The sequence below is a fragment of the Lupinus angustifolius genome, chromosome LG09 (genome assembly GCF_001865875.1).
Source record: "Lupinus angustifolius cultivar Tanjil chromosome LG09, LupAngTanjil_v1.0, whole genome shotgun sequence".
Taxonomy (NCBI): Eukaryota; Viridiplantae; Streptophyta; class Magnoliopsida; order Fabales; family Fabaceae; genus Lupinus; species Lupinus angustifolius.
Window position 1 is genome coordinate 19,442,854 of NC_032017.1, and position 9,805 is coordinate 19,452,658.

Below are 9,805 nucleotides of genomic sequence, written 5' to 3' on the forward strand. Positions count from 1 at the left end.
CCACCCTACCCATGTTTAGGGCGGGCAAGACATGATATTTCTCCCTAATTTTGGTGGGCATTGTGTGGACATGGGCAGGGTCGCCCTAATTGCCAATGCTACTTGAGAGCGATAGTTGTTGAGAGAAGCAGTCACACATCCCAAAAAGGTTAGTTTCTGACCAAAATTTGGGAGCATATCTGTTGTCCCACACTTTGCGTCACTCCATGTGTTATGTACTTCTAATTGGTCAGAAAAATACTTAATAATTAAATTTTAACTTATATATATTTTTTCTAGTCAATCACAAATCTATGCCACATGGAATGACACAATGTGTGGGATAACAAATATGTACCCAAAAGTTGAGGATATACTTTTGGTAATACCTAAAATGTGTGGGACAACAGATATGTACTCAAAAAGTTGAGGATATATTTTTGATAATATGTTTCTTTTAAATAACATATTACTATGTATGTTAGTTTCTCCCACTAATTATGGTTCTCATAAATTAATTTTTTAATTTTTGAATCTATCTCCATATATCAAATGTATCCTACACCATTAAATCAACTATGGTATTCATGTTAATATTAGTATTTATAAACAATAATGTCTTTAACTAATTGATAAGAAGAAGGAGAACAGAGTGAAGTTATAAAGCCATTAAAAGTTGAAGTTAGAGAATCTAAATACTAGATATCAGTGTAGAGAAAGACTTGTTTGGAGACAAAATCATCTAAAAACAGTCAATAAGATCTTGACAACACATTAATATTTTAATATCAAAAACTATAATATATATTTGTCTCCAAATATGACGTGTTACATGCGTCTCCATAATTTTTTTTCCTGTTAAATTGTATGGCATTTGATTTCCCACACCATATATGTCATTCCTTATTTAATTAATTAATAAGTATTAAATGATTGAACTTATGAATCTAAATCATTTTTCTTTCTGTTTTATGAACCAATCATATACAATGGATATAGGGTAGTGCACGATTATGGGATAACAAATGTTTTCAAATCCATAGGGAGTTGTGTATTGCTATTAATAAGGTAAAGTGTTGCTTGTATTCAAAAGTGATGAAGTGTATTGTTTAAATAATATAAGTTCAGAAATTTGACATTAAAAATGAAGTTCAGTGCTTCTCAAATGTTTTGTTTGAATTCTTACAAAGGAATTGAAAAAATGGTTGGAGCATACTGCAGCTTTATGAGATAATAATAGTTCAATTCCTGCAGAGAATAGTTTTGACTACATTCTCTATTTTGTATTAACTCTCAAGAAAATAACGATTATTTGAAATAAAAACTTAAAAGTAGATAAAGAATAGAAGAAAATGCAATACTATTGAAATATGATAGTGTTAAATTAAATTCATTTGAATATGATAGTGTTAAATTAATATTTTTATACTTTATCCAAACATAATTATAGTGTAATTTCTAATTATTCTCATTTATATTTAAACTTTGATTTGGATAAGGCTTTTAACTTTGATTTGGAGTATTATTTTTCAACCTTATTATTTTATCCAAATCCATCGAGGATGATGATGCAGCAGTAGTGCACTGATTACAGTGTGTAAGGTGGCCAGATGATGCATATATTCCCTTTTAACTATTTTTTATATTGAATCAATGATTGATTTTTCGATTCTACCAATATATAATTAATAATACATATATTAAATGAAAATGATTAATTAATTGTAAAAAGATGAAATTGATTTAATAAAAATAGATATATTAAACTATATTTCTTAATTTGTATAATACAACTTTAAAAAACAGTTAGCAGACGTCACATTGGTGTTAAATGAAAAAATGAAATGGGTGGAAATATAGTGATTTAAATAGCGGCCCAAATGTTGTAATTGTGATAACTGTTGCAATCACATCACATTACAATTGTAGCGTAATTCTGAATCACCATTATGTGGTCGCATTCGGCCAACGCAACCACATCGGACTGTATTTGGATTACATCAGACTACATTAGGCCGCATTGAATTCAAAAATATTTTTTTAATCATAAAATAATTCACACTACGATTACCGTAATCCGTATCACAATGCCACAATTTACATTGCAATGATTGCAACCAATTGTAACTGCCACAATAATCATAATCACAATTTAAAAGAATAGGTGGAAACTTAGGTTATGAGGTGTGATGGTTTTGATTGAATGACAAAGTTGTGGTCTACCATGTAACCCAAATAAATCATCAATAATGGGCTTTTTATGGGCCATTAATTAAGGGAATCAATATTTGGTGTCGTTTTGTTTGGTGATGTTTTCTATGATTGGGCCCTTCTTATAAAATGCAATGACGTTTTTTCCTTTAACATCTGTATTCTCTTATCTGACTATGTGAGTGGTTTGAACATTGTCATCAATATATTAAATGTAAAACTGCAATATTTATTTTTATAAAAATATTAAAGAAGTGTGAGTTATATGCCATATCTTGATTATTTTATTTGTTTTTTTAACATACCCATCTATGGTATTTAGGAGTCCGTGACTTTGAATTCTTAGGGTCTCTATGAGAGGATTGGAGGAATAAACTTGTGGATTGATTTTTTGGTACATTCCAAAATAAAAGAAAAAAGAAAAAAGCTGATACAAAGGAATTAAATCTATATCAAGATAAGATTGACAATCACGCAAAATTGTGGCCTAGGTGTTGAATGTTGCATATGATTATGAGTTTATCTATGATTATGAGTTCTCTAACAAACTTGACATCAATGACCCAATTACGAGATTTTCAAGTACGCATATTTGTGATTACAAGCAAAATATGATAAAAACAAATTTGAACTCCTTTAAAAATAATGTGCGCAGCTTTGTGACAATCACTTTTTAGAATAACATTTTTAAAACTCAAGTTCCATATCAATTTCAAACTCTGTTAAGCCAAGAGCTCTACTAAGATAGGTGTCACAGAAATACAGATTCCACGTGTAAGAACTATTTTTAACATAATTTTTGAGATTGAAAAGAAGATGGCCACATACTATAATTGAAGGGACCATAGAATTCAGTCTACATAATGTAACACTATTGCAATGCTTTTTGTAAAATCAAACTAAAATATGACATTTATAATTTATTATATGATATTCTATATTGATATATTCCTGATAAAAAGAGAGGGAAACAAAGCTTGTGATTGGAATTCTCATTTGTTATTCCTTTTTCGTGTACTAATGTATCTTGAAAGAAACTACAGGTGAATGCATATATACCTTTCTATGAATAATCAATTATCTGATATATAAACTTTTTTGACTTTGTGCAGCAGCATCAAGTTACTTGTGAATTTGGTCAGAAAATTTCTTTCTAAAAGTACCCAACTAATTTGTTAGGGAAACCCGAGACAAAAATGGATATAATATAATGTTTAGCGTGGAATCTTTTCATGGGTTTCTTTACTCACCAGTCTACTTTGATTCCAAATAAGATTTTCCATATATCTGTGATTGGGATATATGAGAAACTGGTACATAAATCATTGATTTTATTCTAGATATTATGGATCACGAGATTTAGGAATAAGATATTCACTGTACTTTGGATAAATATTAATATAATAACAGTATGAACAATTCATAGTTTAGATTAATTAAAAAGTAATTGCTACTTTCCTAGTAATAAGAATCACTTGTTGTGCATTTTATGTGGTTAATGATATATATATATATATATATATATATATATATATGATATAATCATACAAACATTATTAAGATGCTATGAATTATTATTAGTTCTTTATAACACACTATTAGATGGATGTTGACACGCTCAATTTGAGATCAAATGCTGTCTTATTTTTATAGATTATATAAGAATTGATAATCTTAGACTGTATTCTGATTAGTTATAACTATGAATTCATTGGCCAAGTTGTATTGAATGTCAATGGAAGAAGACATATTTTAAAAATAAAAAAATATTGGCCACAAGAGTTACCTCATGAATTGATAAAAGTATACAATTTCAACACCCCAACTGGATTTTACATTTTGAAAGCAATATATTTCTCACTAGTTATATTTAAATATATTCAAGGTGACTCTATAATACGTTAAAACATGCTTGCAGAATATGATCACGAGTGGCCCATATATATTTTTTATACACAAATAATGACTAATTTAATTAAAAAATTATCATAAATTTTTTAGGTGCTTGTAATTCTTTCAGACCAATGATTATAAGTGTTTAATAATAATTGATATTCTTGTTGGCACATTAATTGTAAGAGTTGTTTTGTTTTTTTAATTGGTAAAGAAATTTGTCCTGTTTAAAATAATCGTCTATATATCGTGTCTAGTTGGAAGGTTGTTAAAAAACATTACTATATATGCATGCACTAACACTAACGAATTTTAATATATCACAATAGATTTTTTACATATAATAGTAATGGTAGTCAAAATACCCACTTAAAATTATAAAGGAAATTAATAATTAGATGAAGTAAATTTGTCTTGCCTTATTTTATCATTAGAATGAACTTATATTTTCACTTTATACACTCTATTTTTATTACATCTGTAAAATTAAATCTAACATTCTCTCCAATAATATATTTTATCTTATAAATTTTAGTCTATATCTATATAATTTTCATTTATTTCAATACTAATCTATAATAATAGCTTTATTAAGTTAAAAATACAGATACATGATAATGTGTATTAAAACGCGAATGGTAATAGTAATAATTTACTATTACTATTATAATTAATTGAAAACCAATAACAAACACCATTTTTTGTTGTTGCTCTTTCAATATCTAGTATAAGCATATATATAATGCATGTTATGTTGTTTTTACTATGCATCGAGTGTCCCTTAACATATACTAATAAAGAACTAATATTTTTTAAGATGGAAAGATAGTTGGAACAAGTGCAACCTTTTAAAAAAAAAAGCCTTGTCAATGTTGTGTTTTTTGTTCAAAGTTATAATTCTATTATTTAACCTATCATATTTTGTAAATGTCATGCTTAGAGTTAAAGGATCCAAACATGTGATGATTGAAGATGGCTTCATGTGATCCACGAAAGAATGTATAGATTATAGAGAGAAATGTACATGTTAAATATAGAATTGTAAGGGTTCCCATAATAGGATAAACAAATAAAATCAGCCATTACACTATTGATGTAATGATATCTCTCTCTCTCTCCTATTATTAACTTGTTTATTGATTTTTTATATATACAATGCAATTGCAAGTTTGTTTTTTCACTTACCCATAATTAAATTGTGTTTTTGTTTAACCTTTCCATCATTTTCAATTTTATGGAGGCTACATGGTCATGACTCATTCCTTATGGCATTTTCTGTCAATCAGTATTGGCCCTGCAAGGAATATTAATCCAAAGCAAGGCCTTCCTGATTTAGTACCCTATAGAATGTCTTTTTATAGGGCACCTCTCTACAGTAAAAGGGGATTGTGGGTTAGGGGCTTCCTTAGATTTTTTGAGTCCAAGTCATTGGAGAGAAGCAGCTGAACAACAACAAAATTTGCTAATCATTTATTTTTTTCTTCAAATAGTATTTTCCGGTTAATTATGGGTAGCTGATATACTGATTATAATCTTTATATTTTTATCAATACAAATTGATGATGTCAAAACATTCACGTAATTAAAGATGTTTCATCTCATTCAAGAAACGACACGTTAAACCAGACAATATTGATAGTTGTCAACTCAAAATCGGACAAGATGAATATACCCTAAACTCCCTTAGATCCCAACCTGACAACTTGATATTTGGAAGGAAGTCTTGTTAACCAGACAATGATTACAAGACAACATAAGAACCACTTCTGACGCAACTTGCTATGCCATCTGTAAAGGACTATCATATTATATGAATAACATAGACTTATGCTACAAGTTGCATGCTACTACACACTACTACGCTTTTGGTTGGATGACAAGATGGACTTGCAATGCGACTACTTGGCCCATTATAGAATGTAAGTCAACTATTCATAGAGCATAGACTTGTCAGAGCCACCTGACATAGGAAAATCAACTTTTGCATGTCTGGACCCATGACATATATAAGGGAATATCCCAGAAGATCTCCATTATAAATAGGATATTCCCCTCAAAAGGAAGTTTACTTATTTACTTACTCAATCTCTATCACTTGCTATTGTACTAATCTCACTCTTATATTCTATATCTCTATCATATATTGAGTTTATTGTTAGATAACATTTTCAAGTATCTCCCCTGACATTCTCAAATATCTCAAAGGTAACTTAAGTCAATTCCAACTAATACAATTTTGAAAATTTCAATAGTCATTAATAAATTTGAAACAAATTCTTTGTAGTCTCAAAATACACTTTTAATGCATCCTAACTATAATATCATTTTGAACAAGAAATGTTAACACCAATTCTACTTTTATTAATAATTTCAAAAATTATATTTGCAAATAAAAAATGAAAATGAACCAAATATAATTTGAATCTCCACATTTATAATTTTATATTGAAGTGGTGAAAAATAGTATGTTATGAATAATAATAAGCAAGGTAGATTATAGTAAATAGAGTTAATAATTACTAGAGTGTTGTATATAAATAGTAATATTTGAAAATCAAAATTAGATTTTGTTTAAAATGAACCTATTTTTTATATTTTATCAAACTACTTTTTAGAACTTAAATAAATATCTAGCTGCAAAATTTTAAGAAAGTCAAATCTGTTGAATAGACTTGAAATTAAAAAAATCTTTTGAAGTATGAAATTATACTTTTGACGCATTCTAAATATAATATTATTTACATTAAGGATAATTGACACTACTTAATTTTTTATTTAAAATTAGTACTAATTTAATTCAAAATTTAAATTCCAAATGTAAAGTAAAATAAAACAAATATAATTTTATATTAAAAATGTGTTTTGTTAAACAATAATGACAATATTTTTAATTAATTCTCAAACTACTTTTTAGAACACAAAGTCAATTGCAACCAATAAAATTTTAAAAATATTAAATATGAGGAATAAACTTAAATAATAATTGTTTTGGAGTTTCAAAATATTTTTTTAATGCTTCCTGAGTATAACACCATTCTTTGGAAGTAAGAAAATAGAACAAAATGTTATTTTGATATGATAATTCTAATTTTTTTTATGAGTTTTTTGAGATTTGTGTAGAGATAAAATATAAAAATAAGTAAAAAATAAAAATAGACTTTATCATAAAAGAATATGTAGAATATGAGAAGTAAGTGCAACACTACTGAAAATATAATAGATAAACTAAGATTATAAAGGAGTAAAATGACGGTGAGCTTACATTACCACTTGAATTGATAAAAGTATGGGTTAACAACATGGCTATCAAATATTTGACCATTTTTAGAGTCCATTTATTGCTTATCCCATCCACAAAGTATACTATACCACGCGCAGGAACAGCCGTGTTCACCACCCTATTGCCGTAGAAGAAATATGACAGTTTCTAAGAGGTGTCTAGTTTATTTATTTTTTGAGTTTAATTGGTGTGCATAAGTGTATTATATATAATATTTTATATAATATCGGATATGTCACTTATCAATTATATATTATTTTTTTAAGAGTTAGTGATAATTAGTATATGAATGATATGTTAATTGTGTAAAAAATATTTTTAAACTTTTGGGACAAAACCTATTTTCTGTTATTTTATAGTTCAAAGATTTTATAAATAATTAAGTTAAAAAATCAAACTAAACATCACGTAAATGAATATATCTATACTTCTATACTATTAATAAATCCAAAATAAGTGGTAATCACCATGCATGACATAGTTTTAATATTCCATTTTTATCCTTTTTAACTTCTCTCCTTAATAACTAATAAAAACTTCCACACAATATTAATATCTAACAATCATATAATGATTTTTATCTTCTTAAATCAACATTTTTCTTGAAGTTTATATATTGCAATAAGAATGCGGGTTGACAGGCACAAAGTGCCGGTAGACACGCTAGTAGATATAATTCTTATTTATAATATTACATGGGATAACTCAAGTGAGAACAATTCTCATATAAAAACTATGAGAACAATAAATTTGGATCTTACATCTAATCATAAATGATTAGGATTAAACATTAGTTATTAGTCACATGATAGTCATGTGCATGTATCTTTTAATCTTGATTGTTCAATTGAGATGTAATGGTCCATATCAATTGTTTTCATTTCTCATAATAGTGCATTGTTCTCACGTAAGTAGTTCCTTATAGGCAATGAATGACTCAAGTTAGAACAGTTCTCATATAAAAACTGGGAGAACAATAAATATGGGTCTTACAACCAATCATAGATGGTTAGGACTAAAAGTTAGTTATTGATAACATGATAGTCATGTGCATGTATCTTTTAATCTTGACTGTTCAATTGAGATCTAATAGTCCATATTAATTATTCTCATTTGTCACAATAGTGCATTGTTCTCACGTGAGTAACTCCCTATAGATAGAAGATGACTCAGGTAAGAACAATTCTTATATAAAAATTGTGAGAATAATAAATCTGGGCCTTACAACAAATCATGGATGGATAGGATTGAAAGTTAGTTATTGGTCACATGATAGTCACGTGTATGTATCTTTTAATCTTGACTATTCAATTAAGATCTAATAGTGTATATCATTTGTTCTCATTTTTCACAATAATGCACTTTTCTCACGTGAGTAGCTCCCTATATGCAAGAAATGACTCAAGTGAGAACAATTCTCATATAAAAACTGTGAGAACAAAAAATATGAGCCTTACAACCAATTATGGATGGTTATAATTAAAAGTTAGTTATTGATCACATGATAGTCATGTACATGTATCTTTTAATCTTGACTGTTCATTTAAGATATAATGGTTCATATCAATTGTTATCATTTCTCACAATAGTACATTGTTCTCACGTGACTAGCTCCTTATAGGTAGGGGATGACTCGAGTGAGAACAGTTCTCATATAAAAATTGTGACAATAACAAATTTGGGTCTTACAATCAATCATAAATGATTATTATTAAAAGTTAGTTATTGGTCACATGGTAGTCATGTGCATGTATCTTTTAATCTTGACTGTTCAATTAAGATCTAATGGTTCATTTCAATTATTCTCGTTTCTCACAATAGTGCATTGTTTTCACGTGAGTAACTCCCTATTAGGGCTGACAATGAACCGAACCAACTCGGTATTCGTTCGAAACTCGATCCATTATTTAGCCTGATAAACTTGGTTCATGAACTAAATGAGCTGAACTTGAGCTGGGAATTGAGCTCGATAAATAAACGAGTCGAACTTGAGTTGGATATAGTTCGTCTCGTTAGGTTCATGAGTTGGCTCGGTATATTTATATATATATATATATATATATATAAACTAATTTTGATGTTTATTATGACCCTCACATTATTTTGTATATTTGTCGTAATTATATATACTAGCATGCTAACAGATACTTTGTGTTTGCCGAACCGTATTCTTATTTTATGATATTAAATATTAAATATGTATTTTTTATTTTAGAGAATTATAATGTTTTTTTATTGGATGCACTTCATATTATAATTTTTGTATTTATTATAATATTCAACTTTAAAGTGAGATGTGTTAGTTATAATTATATAGGATTATACAGTTTTACTTTAGAAATAAAAAATATTAAGGACAAAATAGGAAAATAGAATCACGGTGGTAGTTATTTCAAGTTTTGACTTTATATATAGTATAGAAGTATAGATATAAATATATAA